Source organism: Anomaloglossus baeobatrachus, chromosome 10, assembly GCF_048569485.1.
Source record: "Anomaloglossus baeobatrachus isolate aAnoBae1 chromosome 10, aAnoBae1.hap1, whole genome shotgun sequence".
NCBI lineage: Eukaryota > Metazoa > Chordata > Amphibia > Anura > Aromobatidae > Anomaloglossus > Anomaloglossus baeobatrachus.
The window spans coordinates 124,407,940-124,433,369 of NC_134362.1; the positions used below are offsets into that span (position 1 = coordinate 124,407,940).

General features: G+C 38.3%; 1 pseudogene; it reads right to left on the reverse strand.

The window, feature by feature from the left end:
• Nucleotides 1–21,194: 21,194 nt before the first annotated feature.
• On the reverse strand, nucleotides 21,195–21,400 carry LOC142255542 (U2 spliceosomal RNA; annotated as a pseudogene).
• Nucleotides 21,401–25,430: the final 4,030 nt, after the last annotated feature.

Consider the following 25,430-nt stretch of genomic DNA (forward strand, 5'->3'; position numbering starts at 1 on the left):
ACAGATGCAAACTTGTCCTGTGTGGTGGAGATGAGATTTGATAAAGTAAGTGGAAATCCAGTAAAAGTTTCATTTGGCTACTTTGCACTCTCGAGATAATCGTCACCATGTGCCAAATGCAATAAAAAAGGAATCTGAACACATTCGCGCAAAAATGAAATGACCACAATTTTCTCCAAAACTATAACAGATGCAAACTTGTCCTGTGTGGTGGAGATGAGATTTGATAAAGTAAGTGGAAATCCAGTAAAAGTTTCATTTGGCTACTTTGCACTCTCGAGATAATCGTCACCATGTGCCAAATGCAATATTAAAACAGTAATCTGAACACATTCGCGCAAAAATGAAATGACCACAATTTTCTCCAAAACTATAACAGATGCAAACTTGTCCTGTGTGGTGGAGATGAGATTTGATAAAGTAAGTGGAAATCCAGTAAAAGTTTCATTTGGCTACTTTGCACTCTCGAGATAATCGTCACCATGTGTCAAAGGCAATATTAAAACAGTAATCTGAACACATTCGCGCAAAAATGAAATGACCACAATTTTCTCCAAAACTATAACAGATGCAAACTTGTCCTGTGTGGTGGAGATGAGATTTGATAAAGTAAGTGGAAATCCAGTAAAAGTTTCATTTGGCTACTTTGCACTCTCGAGATAATCGTCACCATGTGCGAAATGCAATAAAAAAGGAATCTGAACACATTCGCGCAAAAATGAAATGACCACAATTTTCTCCAAAACTATAACAGATGCAAACTTGTCCTGTGTGGTGGAGATGAGATTTGATAAAGTAAGTGGAAATCCAGTAAAAGTTTCATTTGGCTACTTTGCACTCTCGAGATAATCGTCACCATGTGCCAAATGCAATAAAAAAGGAATCTGAACACATTCGCGCAAAAATGAAATGACCACAATTTTCTCCAAAACTATAACAGATGCAAACTTGTCCTGTGTGGTGGAGATGATATTTGATAAAGTAAGTGGAAATCCAGTAAAAGTTTCATTTGGCTACTTTGCACTCTCGAGATAATCGTCACCATGTGCCAAATGCAATATTAAAACAGTAATCTGAACACATTCGCGCAAAAATGAAATGACCACAATTTTCTCCAAAACTATAACAGATGCAAACTTGTCCTGTGTGGTGGAGATGAGATTTGATAAAGTAAGTGGAAATCCAGTAAAAGTTTCATTTGGCTACTTTGCACTCTCGAGATAATCGTCACCATGTGCCAAATGCAATATTAAAACAGGAATCTGAACACATTCGCGCAAAAATGAAATGACCACAATTTTCTCCAAAACTATAACAGATGCAAACTTGTCCTGTGTGGTGGAGATGAGATTTGATAAAGTAAGTGGAAATCCAGTAAAAGTTTCATTTGGCTACTTTGCACTCTCGAGATAATCGTCACCATGTGCCAAATGCAATATTAAAACAGTAATCTGAACACATTCGCGCAAAAATGAAATGACCACAATTTTCTCCAAAACTATAACAGATGCAAACTTGTCCTATGTGGTGGAGATGAGATTTGATAAAGTAAGTGGAAATCCAGTAAAAGTTTCATTTGGCTACTTTGCACTCTCGAGATAATCGTCACCATGTGCCAAATGCAATAAAAAAGGAATCTGAACACATTCGCGCAAAAATGAAATGACCACAATTTTCTCCAAAACTATAACAGATGCAAACTTGTCCTGTGTGGTGGAGATGAGATTTGATAAAGTAAGTGGAAATCCAGTAAAAGTTTCATATGGCTACTTTGCACTCTCGAGATAATCGTCACCATGTGCCAAATGCAATAAAAAAGGAATCTGAACACATTCGCGCAAAAATGAAATGACCACAATTTTCTCCAAAACTATAACAGATGCAAACTTGTCCTGTGTGGTGGAGATGAGATTTGATAAAGTAAGTGGAAATCCAGTAAAAGTTTCATTTGGCTACTTTGCACTCTCGAGATAAACGTCACCATGTGCCAAATGCAATAAAAAAGGAATCTGAACACATTCGCGCAAAAATGAAATGACCACAATTTTCTCCAAAACTATAACAGATGCAAACTTGTCCTGTGTGGTGGAGATGAGATTTGATAAAGTAAGTGGAAATCCAGTAAAAGTTTCATTTGGCTACTTTGCACTCTCGAGATAATCGTCACCATGTGCCAAATGCAATATTAAAACAGTAATCTGAACACATTCGCGCAAAAATGAAATGACCACAATTTTCTCCAAAACTATAACAGATGCAAACTTGTCCTGTGTGGTGGAGATGAGATTTGATAAAGTAAGTGGAAATCCAGTAAAAGTTTCATTTGGCTACTTTGCACTCTCGAGATAATCGTCACCATGTGCCAAATGCAATAAAAAAGGAATCTGAACACATTCGCGCAAAAATGAAATGACCACAATTTTCTCCAAAACTATAACAGATGCAAACTTGTCCTGTGTGGTGGAGATGAGATTTGATAAAGTAAGTGGAAATCCAGTAAAAGTTTCATTTGGCTACTTTGCACTCTCGAGATAATCGTCACCATGTGCCAAATGCAATATTAAAACAGGAATCTGAACACATTCGCGCAAAAATGAAATGACCACAATTTTCTCCAAAACTATAACAGATGCAAACTTGTCCTGTGTGGTGGAGATGAGATTTGATAAAGTAAGTGGAAATCCAGTAAAAGTTTCATTTGGCTACTTTGCACTCTCGAGATAATCGTCACCATGTGCCAAATGCAATAAAAAAGGAATCTGAACACATTCGCGCAAAAATGAAATGACCACAATTTTCTCCAAAACTATAACAGATGCAAACTTGTCCTGTGTGGTGGAGATGAGATTTGATAAAGTAAGTGGAAATCCAGTAAAAGTTTCATTTGGCTACTTTGCACTCTCGAGATAATCGTCACCATGTGCCAAATGCAATATTAAAACAGTAATCTGAACACATTCGCGCAAAAATGAAATGACCACAATTTTCTCCAAAACTATAACAGATGCAAACTTGTCCTGTGTGGTGGAGATGAGATTTGATAAAGTAAGTGGAAATCCAGTAAAAGTTTCATTTGGCTACTTTGCACTCTCGAGATAATCGTCATCATGTGCCAAATGCAATAAAAAAGGAATCTGAACACATTCGCGCAAAAATGAAATGACCACAATTTTCTCCAAAACTATAACAGATGCAAACTTGTCCTGTGTGGTGGAGATGAGATTTGATAAAGTAAGTGGAAATCCAGTAAAAGTTTCATTTGGCTACTTTGCACTCTCGAGATAATCGTCACCATGTGCCAAATGCAATAAAAAAGGAATCTGAACACATTCGCGCAAAAATGAAATGACCACAATTTTCTCCAAAACTATAACAGATGCAAACTTGTCCTGTGTGGTGGAGATGAGATTTGATAAAGTAAGTGGAAATCCAGTAAAAGTTTCATTTGGCTACTTTGCACTCTCGAGATAATCGTCACCATGTGCCAAATGCAATATTAAAACAGTAATCTGAACACATTCGCGCAAAAATGAAATGACCACAATTTTCTCCAAAACTATAACAGATGCAAACTTGTCCTGTGTGGTGGAGATGAGATTTGATAAAGTAAGTGGAAATCCAGTAAAAGTTTCATTTGGCTACTTTGCACTCTCGAGATAATCGTCACCATGTGCCAAATGCAATATTAAAACAGTAATCTGAACACATTCGCGCAAAAATGAAATGACCACAATTTTCTCCAAAACTATAACAGATGCAAACTTGTCCTGTGTGGTGGAGATGAGATTTGATAAAGTAAGTGAAAATCCAGTAAAAGTTTCATTTGGCTACTTTGCACTCTCGAGATAATCGTCACCATGTGCCAAATGCAATATTAAAACAGGAATCTGAACACATTCGCGCAAAAATGAAATGACCACAATTTTCTCCAAAACTATAACAGATGCAAACTTGTCCTGTGTGGTGGAGATGAGATTTGATAAAGTAAGTGGAAATCCAGTAAAAGTTTCATTTGGCTACTTTGCACTCTCGAGATAATCGTCACCATGTGCCAAATGCAATAAAAAAGGAATCTGAACACATTCGCGCAAAAATGAAATGACCACAATTTTCTCCAAAACTATAACAGATGCAAACTTGTCCTGTGTGGTGGAGATGAGATTTGATAAAGTAAGTGGAAATCCAGTAAAAGTTTCATTTGGCTACTTTGCACTCTCGAGATAATCGTCACCATGTGCCAAATGCAATAAAAAAAGGAATCTGAACACATTCGCGCAAAAATGAAATGACCACAATTTTCTCCAAAACTATAACAGATGCAAACTTGTCCTGTGTGGTGGAGATGAGATTTGATAAAGTAAGTGGAAATCCAGTAAAAGTTTCATTTGGCTACTTTGCACTCTCGAGATAATCGTCACCATGTGCCAAATGCAATATTAAAACAGGAATCTGAACACATTCGCGCAAAAATGAAATGACCACAATTTTCTCCAAAACTATAACAGATGCAAACTTGTCCTGTGTGGTGGAGATGAGATTTGATAAAGTAAGTGGAAATCCAGTAAAAGTTTCATTTGGCTACTTTGCACTCTCGAGATAATCGTCACCATGTGCCAAATGCAATAAAAAAGGAATCTGAACACATTCGCGCAAAAATGAAATGACCACAATTTTCTCCAAAACTATAACAGATGCAAACTTGTCCTGTGTGGTGGAGATGAGATTTGATAAAGTAAGTGGAAATCCAGTAAAAGTTTCATTTGGCTACTTTGCACTCTCGAGATAATCGTCACCATGTGCCAAATGCAATAAAAAAGGAATCTGAACACATTCGCGCAAAAATGAAATGACCACAATTTTCTCCAAAACTATAACAGATGCAAACTTGTCCTGTGTGGTGGAGATGAGATTTGATAAAGTGGAAATCCAGTAAAAGTTTCATTTGGCTACTTTGCACTCTCGAGATAATCGTCACCATGTGCCAAATGCAATAAAAAAGGAATCTGAACACATTCGCGCAAAAATGAAATGACCACAATTTTCTCCAAAACTATAACAGATGCAAACTTGTCCTGTGTGGTGGAGATGAGATTTGATAAAGTAAGTGGAAATCCAGTAAAAGTTTCATTTGGCTACTTTGCACTCTCGAGATAATCGTCACCATGTGCCAAATGCAATAAAAAAGGAATCTGAACACATTCGCGCAAAAATGAAATGACCACAATTTTCTCCAAAACTATAACAGATGCAAACTTGTCCTGTGTGGTTGAGATGAGATTTGATAAAGTAAGTGGAAATCCAGTAAAAGTTTCATTTGGCTACTTAGCACTCTCGAGATAATCGTCACCATGTGCCAAATGCAATAAAAAAGGAATCTGAACACATTCGCGCAAAAATGAAATGACCACAATTTTCTCCAAAACTATAACAGATGCAAACTTGTCCTGTGTGGTGGAGATGAGATTTGATAAAGTAAGTGGAAATCCAGTAAAAGTTTCATTTGGCTACTTTGCACTCTCGAGATAATCGTCACCATGTGCCAAATGCAATATTAAAACAGTAATCTGAACACATTCGCGCAAAAATGAAATGACCACAATTTTCTCCAAAACTATAACAGATGCAAACTTGTCCTGTGTGGTGGAGATGAGATTTGATAAAGTAAGTGGAAATCCAGTAAAAGTTTCATTTGGCTACTTTGCACTCTCGAGATAATCGTCACCATGTGCCAAATGCAATATTAAAACAGGAATCTGAACACATTCGCGCAAAAATGAAATGACCACAATTTTCTCCAAAACTATAACAGATGCAAACTTGTCCTGTGTGGTGGAGATGAGATTTGATAAAGTAAGTGGAAATCCAGTAAAAGTTTCATTTGGCTACTTTGCACTCTCGAGATAATCGTCACTATGTGCCAAATGCAACAAAAAAGGAATCTGAACACATTCGCGCAAAAATGAAATGACCACAATTTTCTCCAAAACTATAACAGATGCAAACTTGTCCTGTGTGGTGGAGATGAGATTTGATAAAGTAAGTGGAAATCCAGTAAAAGTTTCATTTGGCTACTTTGCACTCTCGAGATAATCGTCACCATGTGCCAAATGCAATATTAAAACAGTAATCTGAACACATTCGCGCAAAAATGAAATGACCACAATTTTCTCCAAAACTATAACAGATGCAAACTTGTCCTGTGTGGTGGAGATGAGATTTGATAAAGTAAGTGGAAATCCAGTAAAAGTTTCATTTGGCTACTTTGCACTCTCGAGATAATCGTCACCATGTGCCAAATGCAATAAAAAAGAAATCTGAACACATTCGCGCAAAAATGAAATGACCACAATTTTCTCCAAAACTATAACAGATGCAAACTTGTCCTGTGTGGTGGAGATGAGATTTGATAAAGTAAGTGGAAATCCAGCAAAAGTTTCATTTGGCTACTTTGCACTCTCGAGATAATCGTCACCATGTGCCAAATGCAATAAAAAAGGAATCTGAACACATTCGCGCAAAAATGAAATGACCACAATTTTCTCCAAAACTATAACAGATGCAAACTTGTCCTGTGTGGTGGAGATGAGATTTGATAAAGTAAGTGGAAATCCAGTAAAAGTTTCATTTGGCTACTTTGCACTCTCGAGATAATCGTCACCATGTGCCAAATGCAATAAAAAAGGAATCTGAACACATTCGCGCAAAAATGAAATGACCACAATTTTCTCCAAAACTATAACAGATGCAAACTTGTCCTGTGTGGTGGAGATGAGATTTGATAAAGTAAGTGGAAATCCAGTAAAAGTTTCATTTGGCTACTTTGCACTCTCGAGATAATCGTCACCATGTGCCAAATGCAATATTAAAACAGGAATCTGAACACATTCGCGCAAAAATGAAATGACCACAATTTTCTCCAAAACTATAACAGATGCAAACTTGTCCTGTGTGGTGGAGATGAGATTTGATAAAGTAAGTGGAAATCCAGTAAAAGTTTCATTTGCTACTTTGCACTCTCGAGATAATCGTCACTATGTGCCAAATGCAATAAAAAAGGAATCTGAACACATTCGCGCAAAAATGAAATGACCACAATTTTCTCCAAAACTATAACAGATGCAAACTTGTCCTGTGTGGTGGAGATGAGATTTGATAAAGTAAGTGGAAATCCAGTAAAAGTTTCATTTGGCTACTTTGCACTCTCGAGATAATCGTCACCATGTGCCAAATGCAATATTAAAACAGTAATCTGAACACATTCGCGCAAAAATGAAATGACCACAATTTTCTCCAAAACTATAACAGATGCAAACTTGTCCTGTGTGGTGGAGATGAGATTTGATAAAGTAAGTGGAAGTCCAGCAAAAGTTTCTTTTGGCTACTTTGCACTCTCGAGATAATCGTCACCATGTGCCAAATGCAATAAAAAAGGAATCTGAACACATTCGCGCAAAAATGAAATGACCACAATTTTCTCCAAAACTATAACAGATGCAAACTTGTCCTGTGTGGTGGAGATGAGATTTGATAAAGTAAGTGGAAATCCAGTAAAAGTTTCATTTGGCTACTTTGCACTCTCGAGATAATCGTCACCATGTGCCAAATGCAATAAAAAAGGAATCTGAACACATTCGCGCAAAAATGAAATGACCACAATTTTCTCCAAAACTATAACAGATGCAAACTTGTCCTGTGTGGTGGAGATGAGATTTGATAAAGTAAGTGGAAATCCAGTAAAAGTTTCATTTGGCTACTTTGCACTCTCGAGATAATCGTCACCATGTGCCAAATGCAATATTAAAACAGTAATCTGAACACATTCGCGCAAAAATGAAATGACCACAATTTTCTCCAAAACTATAACAGATGCAAACTTGTCCTGTGTGGTGGAGATGAGATTTGATAAAGTAAGTGGAAATCCAGTAAAAGTTTCATTTGGCTACTTTGCACTCTCGAGATAATCGTCACCATGTGCCAAATGCAATAAAAAAGGAATCTGAACACATTCGCGCAAAAATGAAATGACCACAATTTTCTCCAAAACTATAACAGATGCAAACTTGTCCTGTGTGGTGGAGATGAGATTTGATAAAGTAAGTGGAAATCCAGTAAAAGTTTCATTTCGCTACTTTGCACTCTCGAGATAATCGTCACCATGTGCCAAATGCAATAAAAAAGGAATCTGAACACATTCGCGCAAAAATGAAATGACCACAATTTTCTCCAAAACTATAACAGATGCAAACTTGTCCTGTGTGGTGGAGATGAGATTTGATAAAGTAAGTGGAAATCCAGTAAAAGTTTCATTTGGCTACTTTGCACTCTCGAGATAATCGTCACCATGTGCCAAATGCAATATTAAAACAGGAATCTGAACACATTCGCGCAAAAATGAAATGACCACAATTTTCTCCAAAACTATAACAGATGCAAACTTGTCCTGTGTGGTGGAGATGAGATTTGATAAAGTAAGTGGAAATCCAGTAAAAGTTTCATTTGGCTACTTTGCACTCTCGAGATAATCGTCACCATGTGCCAAATGCAATAAAAAAGGAATCTGAACACATTCGCGCAAAAATGAAATGACCACAATTTTCTCCAAAACTATAACAGATGCAAACTTGTCCTGTGTGGTGGAGATGAGATTTGATAAAGTAAGTGGAAATCCAGTAAAAGTTTCATTTGGCTACTTTGCACTCTCGAGATAATCGTCACCATGTGCCAAATGCAATATTAAAACAGTAATCTGAACACATTCGCGCAAAAATGAAATGACCACAATTTTCTCCAAAACTATAACAGATGCAAACTTGTCCTGTGTGGTGGAGATGAGATTTGATAAAGTAAGTGGAAATCCAGTAAAAGTTTCATTTGGCTACTTTGCACTCTCGAGATAATCGTCACCATGTGCCAAATGCAATAAAAAAGGAATCTGAACACATTCGCGCAAAAATGAAATGACCACAATTTTCTCCAAAACTATAACAGATGCAAACTTGTCCTGTGTGGTGGAGATGAGATTTGATAAAGTAAGTGGAAATCCAGTAAAAGTTTCATTTGGCTACTTTGCACTCTCGAGATAATCGTCACCATGTGCCAAATGCAATAAAAAAGGAATCTGAACACATTCGCGCAAAAATGAAATGACCACAATTTTCTCCAAAACTATAACAGATGCAAACTTGTCCTGTGTGGTGGAGATGAGATTTGATAAAGTAAGTGGAAATCCAGTAAAAGTTTCATTTGGCTACTTTGCACTCTCGAGATAATCGTCACCATGTGCCAAATGCAATATTAAAACAGTAATCTGAACACATTCGCGCAAAAATGAAATGACCACAATTTTCTCCAAAACTATAACAGATGCAAACTTGTCCTGTGTGGTGGAGATGAGATTTGATAAAGTAAGTGGAAATCCAGTAAAAGTTTCATTTGGCTACTTTGCACTCTCGAGATAATCGTCACCATGTGCCAAATGCAATATTAAAACAGTAATCTGAACACATTCGCGCAAAAATGAAATGACCACAATTTTCTCCAAAACTATAACAGATGCAAACTTGTCCTGTGTGGTGGAGATGAGATTTGATAAAGTAAGTGGAAATCCAGTAAAAGTTTCATTTGGCTACTTTGCACTCTCGAGATAATCGTCACCATGTGCCAAATGCAATAAAAAAGGAATCTGAACACATTCGCGCAAAAATGAAATGACCACAATTTTCTCCAAAACTATAACAGATGCAAACTTGTCCTGTGTGGTGGAGATGAGATTTGATAAAGTAAGTGGAAATCCAGTAAAAGTTTCATTTCGCTACTTTGCACTCTCAAGATAATCGTCACCATGTGCCAAATGCAATAAAAAAGGAATCTGAACACATTCGCGCAAAAATGAAATGACCACAATTTTCTCCAAAACTATAACAGATGCAAACTTGTCCTGTGTGGTGGAGATGAGATTTGATAAAGTAAGTGGAAATCCAGTAAAAGTTTCATTTGGCTACTTTGCACTCTCGAGATAATCGTCACCATGTGCCAAATGCAATATTAAAACAGGAATCTGAACACATTCGCGCAAAAATGAAATGACCACAATTTTCTCCAAAACTATAACAGATGCAAACTTGTCCTGTGTGGTGGAGATGAGATTTGATAAAGTAAGTGGAAATCCAGTAAAAGTTTCATTTGGCTACTTTGCACTCTCGAGATAATCGTCACCATGTGCCAAATGCAATAAAAAAGGAATCTGAACACATTCGCGCAAAAATGAAATGACCACAATTTTCTCCAAAACTATAACAGATGCAAACTTGTCCTGTGTGGTGGAGATGAGATTTGATAAAGTAAGTGGAAATCCAGTAAAAGTTTCATTTGGCTACTTTGCACTCTCGAGATAATCGTCACCATGTGCCAAATGCAATATTAAAACAGTAATCTGAACACATTCGCGCAAAAATGAAATGACCACAATTTTCTCCAAAACTATAACAGATGCAAACTTGTCCTGTGTGGTGGAGATGAGATTTGATAAAGTAAGTGGAAATCCAGTAAAAGTTTCATTTGGCTACTTTGCACTCTCGAGATAATCGTCACCATGTGCCAAATGCAATAAAAAAGGAATCTGAACACATTCGCGCAAAAATGAAATGACCACAATTTTCTCCAAAACTATAACAGATGCAAACTTGTCCTGTGTGGTGGAGATGAGATTTGATAAAGTAAGTGGAAATCCAGTAAAAGTTTCATTTGGCTACTTTGCACTCTCGAGATAATCGTCACCATGTGCCAAATGCAATAAAAAAGGAATCTGAACACATTCGCGCAAAAATGAAATGACCACAATTTTCTCCAAAACTATAACAGATGCAAACTTGTCCTGTGTGGTGGAGATGAGATTTGATAAAGTAAGTGGAAATCCAGTAAAAGTTTCATTTGGCTACTTTGCACTCTCGAGATAATCGTCACCATGTGCCAAATGCAATATTAAAACAGTAATCTGAACACATTCGCGCAAAAATGAAATGACCACAATTTTCTCCAAAACTATAACAGATGCAAACTTGTCCTGTGTGGTGGAGATGAGATTTGATAAAGTAAGTGGAAATCCAGTAAAAGTTTCATTTGGCTACTTTGCACTCTCGAGATAATCGTCACCATGTGCCAAATGCAATATTAAAACAGGAATCTGAACACATTCGCGCAAAAATGAAATGACCACAATTTTCTCCAAAACTATAACAGATGCAAACTTGTCCTGTGTGGTGGAGATGAGATTTGATAAAGTAAGTGGAAATCCAGTAAAAGTTTCATTTGGCTACTTTGCACTCTCGAGATAATCGTCACCATGTGCCAAATGCAATAAAAAAGGAATCTGAACACATTCGCGCAAAAATGAAATGACCACAATTTTCTCCAAAACTATAACAGATGCAAACTTGTCCTGTGTGGTGGAGATGAGATTTGATAAAGTGGAAATCCAGTAAAAGTTTCATTTGGCTACTTTGCACTCTCGAGATAATCGTCACCATGTGCCAAATGCAATATTAAAACAGTAATCTGAACACATTCGCGCAAAAATGAAATGACCACAATTTTCTCCAAAACTATAACAGATGCAAACTTGTCCTGTGTGGTGGAGATGAGATTCGATAAAGTAAGTGGAAATCCAGTAAAAGTTTCATTTGGCTACTTTGCACTCTCGAGATAATCGTCACCATGTGCCAAAGGCAATATTAAAACAGTAATCTGAACACATTCGCGCAAAAATGAAATGACCACAATTTTCTCCAAAACTATAACAGATGCAAACTTGTCCTGTGTGGTGGAGATGAGATTTGATAAAGTAAGTGGAAATCCAGTAAAAGTTTCATTTGGCTACTTTGCACTCTCGAGATAATCGTCACCATGTGCCAAATGCAATAAAAAAGGAATCTGAACACATTCGCGCAAAAATGAAATGACCACAATTTTCTCCAAAACTATAACAGATGCAAACTTGTCCTGTGTGGTGGAGATGAGATTTGATAAAGTAAGTGGAAATCCAGTAAAAGTTTCATTTGGCTACTTTGCACTCTCGAGATAATCGTCACCATGTGCCAAATGCAATAAAAAAGGAATCTGAACACATTCGCGCAAAAATGAAATGACCACAATTTTCTCCAAAACTATAACAGATGCAAACTTGTCCTGTGTGGTGGAGATGAGATTTGATAAAGTAAGTGGAAATCCAGTAAAAGTTTCATTTGGCTACTTTGCACTCTCGAGATAATCGTCACCATGTGCCAAATGCAATATTAAAACAGTAATCTGAACACATTCGCGCAAAAATGAAATGACCACAATTTTCTCCAAAACTATAACAGATGCAAACTTGTCCTGTGTGGTGGAGATGAGATTTGATAAAGTAAGTGGAAATCCAGTAAAAGTTTCATTTGGCTACTTTGCACTCTCGAGATAATCGTCACCATGTGCCAAATGCAATATTAAAACAGTAATCTGAACACATTCGCGCAAAAATGAAATGACCACAATTTTCTCCAAAACTATAACAGATGCAAACTTGTCCTGTGTGGTGGAGATGAGATTTGATAAAGTAAGTGGAAATCCAGTAAAAGTTTCATTTGGCTACTTTGCACTCTCGAGATAATCGTCACCATGTGCCAAATGCAATAAAAAAGGAATCTGAACACATTCGCGCAAAAATGAAATGACCACAATTTTCTCCAAAACTATAACAGATGCAAACTTGTCCTGTGTGGTGGAGATGAGATTTGATAAAGTAAGTGGAAATCCAGTAAAAGTTTCATTTCGCTACTTTGCACTCTCAAGATAATCGTCACCATGTGCCAAATGCAATAAAAAAGGAATCTGAACACATTCGCGCAAAAATGAAATGACCCCAATTTTCTCCAAAACTATAACAGATGCAAACTTGTCCTGTGTGGTGGAGATGAGATTTGATAAAGTAAGTGGAAATCCAGTAAAAGTTTCATTTGGCTACTTTGCACTCTCGAGATAATCGTCACCATGTGCCAAATGCAATATTAAAACAGGAATCTGAACACATTCGCGCAAAAATGAAATGACCACAATTTTCTCCAAAACTATAACAGATGCAAACTTGTCCTGTGTGGTGGAGATGAGATTTGATAAAGTAAGTGGAAATCCAGTAAAAGTTTCATTTGGCTACTTTGCACTCTCGAGATAATCGTCACCATGTGCCAAATGCAATAAAAAAGGAATCTGAACACATTCGCGCAAAAATGAAATGACCACAATTTTCTCCAAAACTATAACAGATGCAAACTTGTCCTGTGTGGTGGAGATGAGATTTGATAAAGTAAGTGGAAATCCAGTAAAAGTTTCATTTGGCTACTTTGCACTCTCGAGATAATCGTCACCATGTGCCAAATGCAATATTAAAACAGTAATCTGAACACATTCGCGCAAAAATGAAATGACCACAATTTTCTCCAAAACTATAACAGATGCAAACTTGTCCTGTGTGGTGGAGATGAGATTTGATAAAGTAAGTGGAAATCCAGTAAAAGTTTCATTTGGCTACTTTGCACTCTCGAGATAATCGTCACCATGTGCCAAATGCAATAAAAAAGGAATCTGAACACATTCGCGCAAAAATGAAATGACCACAATTTTCTCCAAAACTATAACAGATGCAAACTTGTCCTGTGTGGTGGAGATGAGATTTGATAAAGTAAGTGGAAATCCAGTAAAAGTTTCATTTGGCTACTTTGCACTCTCGAGATAATCGTCACCATGTGCCAAATGCAATAAAAAAGGAATCTGAACACATTCGCGCAAAAATGAAATGACCACAATTTTCTCCAAAACTATAACAGATGCAAACTTGTCCTGTGTGGTGGAGATGAGATTTGATAAAGTAAGTGGAAATCCAGTAAAAGTTTCATTTGGCTACTTTGCACTCTCGAGATAATCGTCACCATGTGCCAAATGCAATATTAAAACAGTAATCTGAACACATTCGCGCAAAAATGAAATGACCACAATTTTCTCCAAAACTATAACAGATGCAAACTTGTCCTGTGTGGTGGAGATGAGATTTGATAAAGTAAGTGGAAATCCAGTAAAAGTTTCATTTGGCTACTTTGCACTCTCGAGATAATCGTCACCATGTGCCAAATGCAATATTAAAACAGGAATCTGAACACATTCGCGCAAAAATGAAATGACCACAATTTTCTCCAAAACTATAACAGATGCAAACTTGTCCTGTGTGGTGGAGATGAGATTTGATAAAGTAAGTGGAAATCCAGTAAAAGTTTCATTTGGCTACTTTGCACTCTCGAGATAATCGTCACCATGTGCCAAATGCAATAAAAAAGGAATCTGAACACATTCGCGCAAAAATGAAATGACCACAATTTTCTCCAAAACTATAACAGATGCAAACTTGTCCTGTGTGGTGGAGATGAGATTTGATAAAGTAAGTGGAAATCCAGTAAAAGTTTCATTTGGCTACTTTGCACTCTCGAGATAATCGTCACCATGTGCCAAATGCAATATTAAAACAGTAATCTGAACACATTCGCGCAAAAATGAAATGACCACAATTTTCTCCAAAACTATAACAGATGCAAACTTGTCCTGTGTGGTGGAGATGAGATTTGATAAAGTAAGTGGAAATCCAGTAAAAGTTTCATTTGGCTACTTTGCACTCTCGAGATAATCGTCACCATGTGTCAAAGGCAATATTAAAACAGTAATCTGAACACATTCGCGCAAAAATGAAATGACCACAATTTTCTCCAAAACTATAACAGATGCAAACTTGTCCTGTGTGGTGGAGATGAGATTTGATAAAGTAAGTGGAAATCCAGTAAAAGTTTCATTTGGCTACTTTGCACTCTCGAGATAATCGTCACCATGTGCGAAATGCAATAAAAAAGGAATCTGAACACATTCGCGCAAAAATGAAATGACCACAATTTTCTCCAAAACTATAACAGATGCAAACTTGTCCTGTGTGGTGGAGATGAGATTTGATAAAGTAAGTGGAAATCCAGTAAAAGTTTCATTTGGCTACTTTGCACTCTCGAGATAATCGTCACCATGTGCCAAATGCAATAAAAAAGGAATCTGAACACATTCGCGCAAAAATGAAATGACCACAATTTTCTCCAAAACTATAACAGATGCAAACTTGTCCTGTGTGGTGGAGATGATATTTGATAAAGTAAGTGGAAATCCAGTAAAAGTTTCATTTGGCTACTTTGCACTCTCGAGATAATCGTCACCATGTGCCAAATGCAATATTAAAACAGTAATCTGAACACATTCGCGCAAAAATGAAATGACCACAATTTTCTCCAAAACTATAACAGATGCAAACTTGTCCTGTGTGGTGGAGATGAGATTTGATAAAGTAAGTGGAAATCCAGTAAAAGTTTCATTTGGCTACTTTGCACTCTCGAGATAATCGTCATCATGTGCCAAATGCAATATTAAAACAGGAATCTGAACACATTCGCGCAAAAATGAAATGACCACAATTTTCTCCAAAACTATAACAGATGCAAACTTGTCCTGTGTGGTGGAGATGAGATTTGATAAAGTAAGTGGAAATCCAGTAAAAGTTTCATTTGGCTACTTTGCACTCTCGAGATAATCGTCAACATGTGCCAAATGCAATAAAAAAGGAATCTGAACACATTCGCGCAAAAATGAAATGACCACAATTTTCTCCAAAACTATAACAGATGCAAACTTGTCCTGTGTGGTGGAGATGAGATTTGATAAAGTAAGTGGAAATCCAGTAAAAGTTTCATTTGGCTACTTTGCACTCTCGAGATAATCGTCACCATGTGCCAAATGCAATAAAAAAGGAATCTGAACACATTCGCGCAAAAATGAAATGACCACAATTTTCTCCAAAACTATAACAGATGCAAACTTGTCCTGTGTGGTGGAGATGAGATTTGATAAAGTAAGTGGAAATCCAGTAAAAGTTTCATTTGGCTACTTTGCACTCTCGAGATAATCGTCACCATGTGCCAAATGCAATATTAAAACAGTAATCTGAACACATTCGCGCAAAAATGAAATGACCACAATTTTCTCCAAAACTATAACAGATGCAAAATTGTCCTGTGTGGTGGAGATGAGATTTGATAAAGTAAGTGGAAATCCAGTAAAAGTTTCATTTGGCTACTTTGCACTCTCGAGATAATCGTCACCATGTGCCAAATGCAATAAAAAAGGAATCTGAACACATTCGCGCAAAAATGAAATGACCACAATTTTCTCCAAAACTATAACAGATGCAAACTTGTCCTGTGTGGTGGAGATGAGATTTGATAAAGTAAGTGGAAATCCAGTAAAAGTTTCATTTGGCTACTTTGCACTCTCGAGATAATCGTCACCATGTGCCAAATGCAATAAAAAAGGAATCTGAACACATTCGCGCAAAAATGAAATGACCACAATTTTCTCCAAAACTATAACAGATGCAAACTTGTCCTGTGGGGTGGAGATGAGATTTGATAAAGTAAGTGGAAATCCAGTAAAAGTTTCATTTGGCTACTTTGCACTCTCGAGATAATCGTCACCATGTGCCAAATGCAATATTAAAACAGTAATCTGAACACATTCGCGCAAAAATAAAATGACCACAATTTTCTCCAAAACTATAACAGATGCAAACTTTTCCTGTGTGGTGGAGATGAGATTTGATAAAGTAAGTGGAAATCCAGTAAAAGTTTCATTTGGCTACTTTGCACTCTCGAGATAATCGTCACCATGTGCCAAATGCAATAAAAAAGGAATCTGAACACATTACACATTACATTACAGATTACTGTTTTAATATTGCATTTGGCACATGGTGACGATTATCTCGAGAGTGCAAAGTAGCCAAATGAAACTTTTACTGGATTTCCACTTACTTTATCAAATCTCATCTCCACCACACAGGACAAGTTTGCATCTGTTATAGTTTTGGAGAAAATTGTGGTCATTTCATTTTTGCGCGAATGTGTTCAGATTCCTTTTTTATAGCATTTGGCACATGGTGACGATTATCTCGAGAGTGCAAAGTAGCCAAATAAAACTTTTACTGGATTTCCACTTACTTTATCAAATCTCATCTCCACCACACAGGACAAGCTTGCATCTGTTATAGTTTTGGAGAAAATTGTGGTCATTTCATTTTTGCGCGAATGTGTTCAGATTCCTGTTTTAATATTGCATTTGGCACATGTTGACGATTATCTCGAGAGTGCAAAGTAGCCAAATGAAACTTTTACTGGATTTCCACTTACTTTATCAAATCTCATCTCCACCACACAGGACAAGTTTGCATCTGTTATAGTTTTGGAGAAAATTGTGGTCATTTCATTTTTGCGCGAATGTGTTCAGATTCCTTTTTTATTGCATTTGGCACATGGTGACGATTATCTCGAGAGTGCAAAGTAGCCAAATGAAACTTTTACTGGATTTCCACTTACTTTATCAAATCTCATCTCCACCACACAGGACAAGTTTGCATCTGTTATAGTTTTGGAGAAAATTGTGGTCATTTCATTTTTGCGCGAATGTGTTCAGATTCCTTTTTTATTGCATTTGGCACATGGTGACGATTATCTCGAGAGTGCAAAGTAGCCAAATGAAACTTTTACTGGATTTCCACTTACTTTATCAAATCTCATCTCCACCACACAGGACAAGTTTGCATCTTTTATAGTTTTGGAGAAAATTGTGGTCATTTCATTTTTGCGCGAATGTGTTCAGATTCCTTTTTTATTGCATTTGGCACATGGTGACGATTATCTCGAGAGTGCAAAGTAGCCAAATGAAACTTTTACTGGATTTCCACTTACTTTATCAAATCTCTTGCGCGAATGTGTTCAGATTACTGTTTTAATATTGCATTTGGCACATGGTGACGATTATCTCGAGAGTGCAAAGTAGCCAAATGAAACTTTTACTGGATTTCCACTTACTTTATCAAATCTCATCTCCACCACACAGGACAAGTTTGCATCTGTTATAGTTTTGGAGAAAATTGTGGTCATTTCATTTTTGCGCGAATGTGTTCAGATTCCTGTTTTAATATTGCATTTGGCACATGGTGACGATTATCTCGAGAGTGCAAAGTAGCCAAATGAAACTTTTACTGGATTTCCACTTACTTTATCAAATCTCATCTCCACCACACAGGACAAGTTTGCATCTGTTATAGTTTTGGAGAAAATTGTGGTCATTTCATTTTTGCGCGAATGTGTTCAGATTACTGTTTTAATATTGCATTTGGCACATGGTGACGATTATCTCGAGAGTGCAAAGTAGCCAAATGAAACTTTTACTGGATTTCCACTTACTTTATCAAATCTCATCTCCACCACACAGGACAAGTTTGCATCTGTTATAGTTTTGGAGAAAATTGTGGTCATTTCATTTTTGCGCGAATGTGTTCAGATTCCTTTTTTATTGCATTTGGCACATGGTGACGATTATCTCGAGAGTGCAAAGTAGCCAAATGAAACTTTTACTGGATTTCCACTTACTTTATCAAATCTCATCTCCACCACACAGGACAAGTTTGCATCTGTTATAGTTTTGGAGAAAATTGTGGTCATTTCATTTTTGCGCGAATGTGTTCAGATTACTGTTTTAATATTGCATTTGGCACATGGTGACGATTATCTCGAGAGTGCAAAGTAGCCAAATGAAACTTTTACTGGATTTCCACTTACTTTATCAAATCTCATCTCCACCACACAGGACAAGTTTGCATCTGTTATAGTTTTGGAGAAAATTGTGGTCATTTCATTTTTGCGCGAATGTGTTCAGATTCCTTTTTTATTGCATTTGGCACATGGTGACGATTATCTCGAGAGTGCAAAGTAGCCAAATGAAACTTTTACTGGATTTCCACTTACTTTATCAAATCTCATCTCCACCACACAGGACAAGTTTGCATCTGTTATAGTTTTGGAGAAAATTGTGGTCATTTCATTTTTGCGCGAATGTGTTCAGATTCCTTTTTTATTGCATTTGGCACATGGTGACGATTATCTCGAGAGTGCAAAGTAGCCAAATGAAACTTTTACTGGATTTCCACTTACTTTATCAAATCTCATCTCCACCACACAGGACAAGTTTGCATCTGTTATAGTTTTGGAGAAAATTGTGGTCATTTCATTTTTGCGCGAATGTGTTCAGATTACTGTTTTAATATTGCCTTTGGCACATGGTGACGATTATCTCGAGAGTGCAAAGTAGCCAAATGAAACTTTTACTGGATTTCCACTTACTTTATCGAATCTCATCTCCACCACACAGGACAAGTTTGCATCTGTTATAGTTTTGGAGAAAATTGTGGTCATTTCATTTTTGCGCGAATGTGTTCAGATTACTGTTTTAATATTGACAAATAAAAAACAAGGAAGAATGGAACTCCATACATACTGGAACCATATATAGTGTGAACACGAAAAAGAACCGGGCGTTAGAAAAAATGTGCACGGCCCAATGAATCAAGTCGGTTCTTCATATTCATGGTTTAAGCCCTTGGGTTCCAACGTGCCCAGAGTATATATCCAGAAAGATTCCCTTTCTTTGAGCTTCCTAATTCTATCGCCTCCTCTGCGTATGGCTGGGACATGTTCGATGACTTGGAATCTTAATTGGGCCACTGTGCGATTATGCGTCACAAAATGGTGTGGGACTGGTAATAGAATCTGCTTACAACGTATTGTTGACTTGTGCTTAGCACAAAGAAAGGGAATCTTTCTGGATATGTACTCTGGACACATTAGAACCCAAGGGCTTAAACCGTGAATATGAAGTACAGACTTGATTCATTGGGCCGTGCACCATGTCACCATGTGTGCAATTGCATTGTCCAATGGCTCACAATGGTTATGCGTTTTCATTGGATGGATAATCGAAGCCATGTTTTTTTCCTTTCTCTTGGGTTTGTTGTGTGAGTAGACTATAGGATTAAGTTAGTTACCGCAGGCAGTGGATTTAGCTTCCTGTCTTTGGTCCAGTGGTAGATTGATTGTTTGGTCTATGAGCTGTTATGGGTTTTAATCCAGGTGAATGCCCATGGGCTGCTTATAACTGTGTGAAATATGTAGTTTTACTGGGCTGGGATGAGAGAATCCATCGAAGCATGGTGTAGGGATTGTGGTTCCTGTGTGCTAAGAAGAAAGGCTGGCACCAGCCAGAAAGCCCCATTACAGCCAATAATCAACCGCTAGCCGCTGGAACTCGTTGCTCTAGATCATGTCAAACTCACACCAAGCAGGAATAGATACATTAGCCCACCATCCCACCCAAAGAGCAACTTCTGCTGCGCAGCTGGCTTTCTAGGCAGCAGCGCTATCGTGATGTCAGCGGGGGACATTGTGACAAGCCAGTGTTCCGTCACTTCATGTTGTGCACTGTTCAAACGGAAAATACATCAACAGGCAGACTACAGAAAAGCTTACTAACAAAGGTTAGAGAGGGGCTTTCTCAGAGGGCTTTTTACAGTTTGTCTATTCCCAATTAGCCGTTTAAGTATGCTTAATGAAAGTACTAATTCTTTCATAGGCCGCCCATTCTTAGTATTTGACGTTCCTTATATTGCGGTATCAGGCTTCGCAGCAGGTTGCAAAACATTCATCACCCATGACTGTCCCCAATTGGGCTCAGAAGCTAAATGTCTATCATGACCTCTCTTTTTGAAAGTCCAAGAGCAAGCAAACTCTTCCTCCAGGAGAGGGAGCCAACAGATCACTAAAGACATCATCATTGCTCAAAGAAAACACCGAAAAACAATGGAAGCTTTAATTGGAGTGGAATCTGATAGACAGCACCTGATGCCAAGTCTGCATCTTCTAACACCTGCAGTCACTGCAGCAGCTGAATCCAATGTGTCCAAAAGGGATCTATTCTATTCAATTGCAAATGATCTAGATAAGACTGAGAATAAGATACTGCACGGGACATAGCAGAGTTGGTCAAGTTGAGTGGAGATGAGTTTGCTATTTGGCACAGCTTTTGCATCAATAAAGCAAGTAAAAGGTGTGAAAGATAAAAAAAAGGGTGAAAGTGTGAAAAGTGAATTGGCCAAATTGAGGTGCATATAAAGTTTTTGCTTTCTTTCAATTCACTAATGGGGCTCATTTGAATCAGGTGAATTGAGTTCTGCTTTTGGAAACTGGGTTAAGAAGGGGTGCACCGGTCCTGGAGGTACTGCAATACCAGGTCAATGCGTGGAGTGGACAGAGCAAGATTTTTTCCATCTCCTTGTTCTAAAAATCCATTTAATATATGGTCCCCAGAGAGGGGACGTATCAGATATTAAACTGATAAGAACAGATTTAATTTTTTTTTTTTCTGTTTATCAGTAGGACTTCAAAATAACAAAGGTGATCGCCTCCCGTTGCCTGGGAACCGTCCAGGCACAAGAGGGCTATGTGTCACCAGAAGGCGCACACACTTCCTCAAGGCCGGCAGACGTGCAATCCCAGGCACCTTCCAGTACCGACCAAGGTAGCGTCCTCCGAAACTACACTTGATCTTAGCCAAAAGGCCGAGAAGCTATAACCCGAATTGGTTACGGCCTTGAGTGGCACCCTGGCCTATACCGGACACATCTTAGGGAGAGGGAGACAAACCCACGCCTACAGAAGACATTTTGTCACCCAAGCCAACCCTTGAAAAGGCTGTTTTGCAGAGCAAAAACAAGAAGAATGATGCTTTTTGCAGCCGCCGCCCACTGCAATTAATCTGAATAACTCCTCCTCCTCCAAGCACCTCCTTGCAGTCTTTCCAATTCATGATACAAAAAGACGGACGGACAGGCAGGACAGGACAGGCTGCCTGACTTTCCGTCACTGCCACCCTTTGCCATCCTTGCCCGTAGAAAGCCCTTTCATCATCCCCAAACCCTAATCTTTTCCCTTCCCTTCCCAGCTGCGTCTCACTCCCTTTCATTAGGAAGTGAGCGCAGCCTTTTCTCCGTTCTGCACATGCGCGACGTTAAACACAAATGCGCAGGCGTGCGTTCCATTAGCCTCACTGCATTCCACTCCCATACAGGAAGTGGGCGCAGCTATTACTACGGTCGCACATAAAAGAACCCACGGCCACCACTGCACACAGCTGACTCCACCACAGGACACCCACTTCTACACCAACGCAGGTAAGACAGGATCGGCACCCCTATGCTCCCGTTACAATCAGGCTCAGTCACCATGTGATAACGCTCTCAACTCTTTAGTTGCAGGCTCCCCTTGCTTCACCTCCACTGGCTGTGCTGCCATTTCCTCTCCCACCTGGAAGGTATACTTTATTCCACTATTTTCCTGTTTCTCTCTTCCCCCTTTTCCCATAACCTACTTTTATCTGCATTTGTGGGGTATCTATATGCTATTTACATCATAGTTTTATTCATTAATATGGAAGGGAAGAGTGCCCATGAGAGTGTTGAACTGCGGAGAGCAAGAGATTAAGCTGCTCCGATTTGCCACCATTGATAAGCTGTTCTCAGTAGATACACATGCTATCCAAACAGCAGCATCCACCATTGCTTCAGCCCACCCATTCAGTGACAGCTCACCAAGTCAGCCAGAGGAGTGGTGTAAGGAATTACACGTAGGCACTGACTCCACACCTTCACATCACAAGAAGGGGGTCTACAGGCTAGTGCAAGAATACGAGCAAGTCTTCAGCAAACATCCGCTAGACTTTTGAAGAATAAAAGGGGTCAAACACTACATCCCCACAAGTGCACACCCACCCATCAAAGAGAGATATAAGCCAAAACTACCTGCACATTACCAGTGTACCAAGGACATGTTGAGCAACATGAAGGAGGCTGGGGTTATCCGTGACAGTTGTAGCCTCTGGGCAGCTCCGTTGGTCCTGTTAAAGAAGAAGGACAGCACCACTCCCCTGTATTGAGGAATAGCTAGCTGCATTGAGAACTGCAAATTATTTTTCTACCCTTGATCTCACTAGTCGCTATTGGCAAGTGTCCGTTGCTGAGGCAGACCGGGAGAAGACCGCCTTTGCCACCCCGATGGGTCTCTGCGAGTTCAAAAGCATGCCCTTCGAGCTGTGCAATTTGCCAGGAACCTTCCAGAGGCTGATGGAATGCTGCTTGGGACACCGAAACTTTGAAACGGTACTGCTATACCTTTATGATGTTATTGTTTATTCTAAAGCAAACAAGATTTTAGGGTGTATAAAAAGGGAGATTAGATCCGGTGATCCCAACGTATTGTTAACCCTCTATAAATCACTTGTAAGGCCACATCTGGAATATGGGGTAAAGTCCTGAGCAGGTTGATAACCATTGGTTTGAGCATGGTAGGGTGTAGTGCGCATCTTCCTGCATCGGTAAAAGCTGCAGAAGTCCTTGAAGATTTCCGCTTCAAAGGCAGTGCCTTGATCTGTGAGGACTCTCTCTGAGTAGCCATGAGGTCTGCATAAGTGTGCTTGGAAGACCTTCGCTGCAGTATGGGCCATTAGATCTTTGACTTGTACCACAACCATAAATCTCGAGTAGTTGTCTACCATCGTAAGTGCATACGTGAGCTCGCCTCGATATTCTGCAACAAAACTCCCTTTTTCGATTTCAGTTTCAGCAAACACTCCTCTTCCTGTAGAAAATATTTATCATTACCTAAGACAGTCATTCTAATGCATGACAATATTAAGGCAATTTAGTTAAAACTTGTTTTAACTCACCTTTAAGGGGATTGATGTATTTCATGGTCAATCCAGGTTTGTCAGTGATGGCACTGACATAATGTATGGCGTCTTTTTCGGGCGTTATTCTTTGCCTTTTCATTGTGAAAATCCAGTTGCCTATATCAAAGCAAATTCTACTACTTGTAAAGTATGCAGAAAATGAAATGTAGAACATATAACATCAACTGCTTAGGAACGCATCATAGGTTAGTACTTAAAAGGATATTGTCATGTTCTAGTCATAATGCAAGCTGGACATTTTTCATGTTACCCTGTAATCGCCGGCCTGTTCTAATGCTCACAAGCCAAGATATAGGCTCAAATGCTAAGGCTTCCCTCTGCCTTCTGAATGAAACTTGAATATGTCTGGCTCACTGTGTATATAGCAGGTGCTCAGAAAAAATAAGAGTCAATTCAATAGAAATAGCTCTGGCACACTATAGTGATCAATAACGTAAGAAAAGAACTCTTGGAATGCTGAAAATTCTTTATTTGTGCAAAAGGATAATTCATCCAACGTTTCGACCTTGTTTTTAGGTCTTTATCAAGGATAAAGTTATCTAAGATCATAAAGGGTTACAAAACCATATAAACACGTAATTAGTACATAGTACAACATAACAGTACAATATATTGCTACTTGAGAGTACAATGGGTCAAATAACCATGATGCACATACAAAAAATTTTTCCAAAGCCATAGTGAAAACATTTGTACTGAGGAAAGAAAATTTCCACATGACCTATCTGGAGAAACATTCTGGATCAAACAACCAAAAATAGTCAAGCAGGTAAATACACACCTATATGGATAACAGGATGATATGTGTTCAATTGTATAGCGTCATTGCCATTAAGGTACAAATGGAAAACTTGCAATCCTATATAGTGAAGGAAATGAACACATATCATATCAAAGAACACAGGAACATGGGTGTGAGAAAAACCTCAATGTTTATACTTTGTTCTTTATAATGGTGTGAACATGTATATGTCTCAGTACCTTATGCACTTGAGAATTCTAGTGAGTAGATGATGAAAGCCTATTTCAGAACTGGAATCGGTAAATAATTGTAGGTGGAATCTAAATGAAAAGATGGTACAAGTGTTATCATGACACGTGGGCTATAACACAATGGACCGTGTGACAAAGAAGAAAGGAGAGAAAGAAGAGGAAGAAAATGCAACTACCTGTAACATTACGTGATAGTCACTGGTAAGTATCACTTGACAATTCAAGTGAAAAAGGATTCCTTTATTAAAGGGTTCTCAGTCGCCTCAGGATCATGAAATACTAGGGTAAATGATATGAGAATGGGTAAGAAGCACCACTAAAGGAAATATGAGATGCAGGACATATATCTATAAACCCCTGAACTACATGATAGAAATAAAAAGAAGAAAAAAGAAAAAAAAGAAGAAAGAAGAAGAACACATAGAATGCGGAAAGAGAATGGGTACAACTACCTGAGTTACTGCAGGGAGGCCCCTGGTTGGTATTGTGAGGGTTAGTGGAATTCCTTCACTGAAGGGTTCTCAGTTGCCTCAGGTTCGTGAAAAATGCTATAGACAAATAATGCCCGGAGAAAAGGGGTTCATATACAGCGAATAATGGTAATACAAGGTACATGTGTCACATGTAATAGTATATATATATATATTGTACTAAGCTCTACACCAGAAATAGAAAGTAGTCCCTCTGCCTTC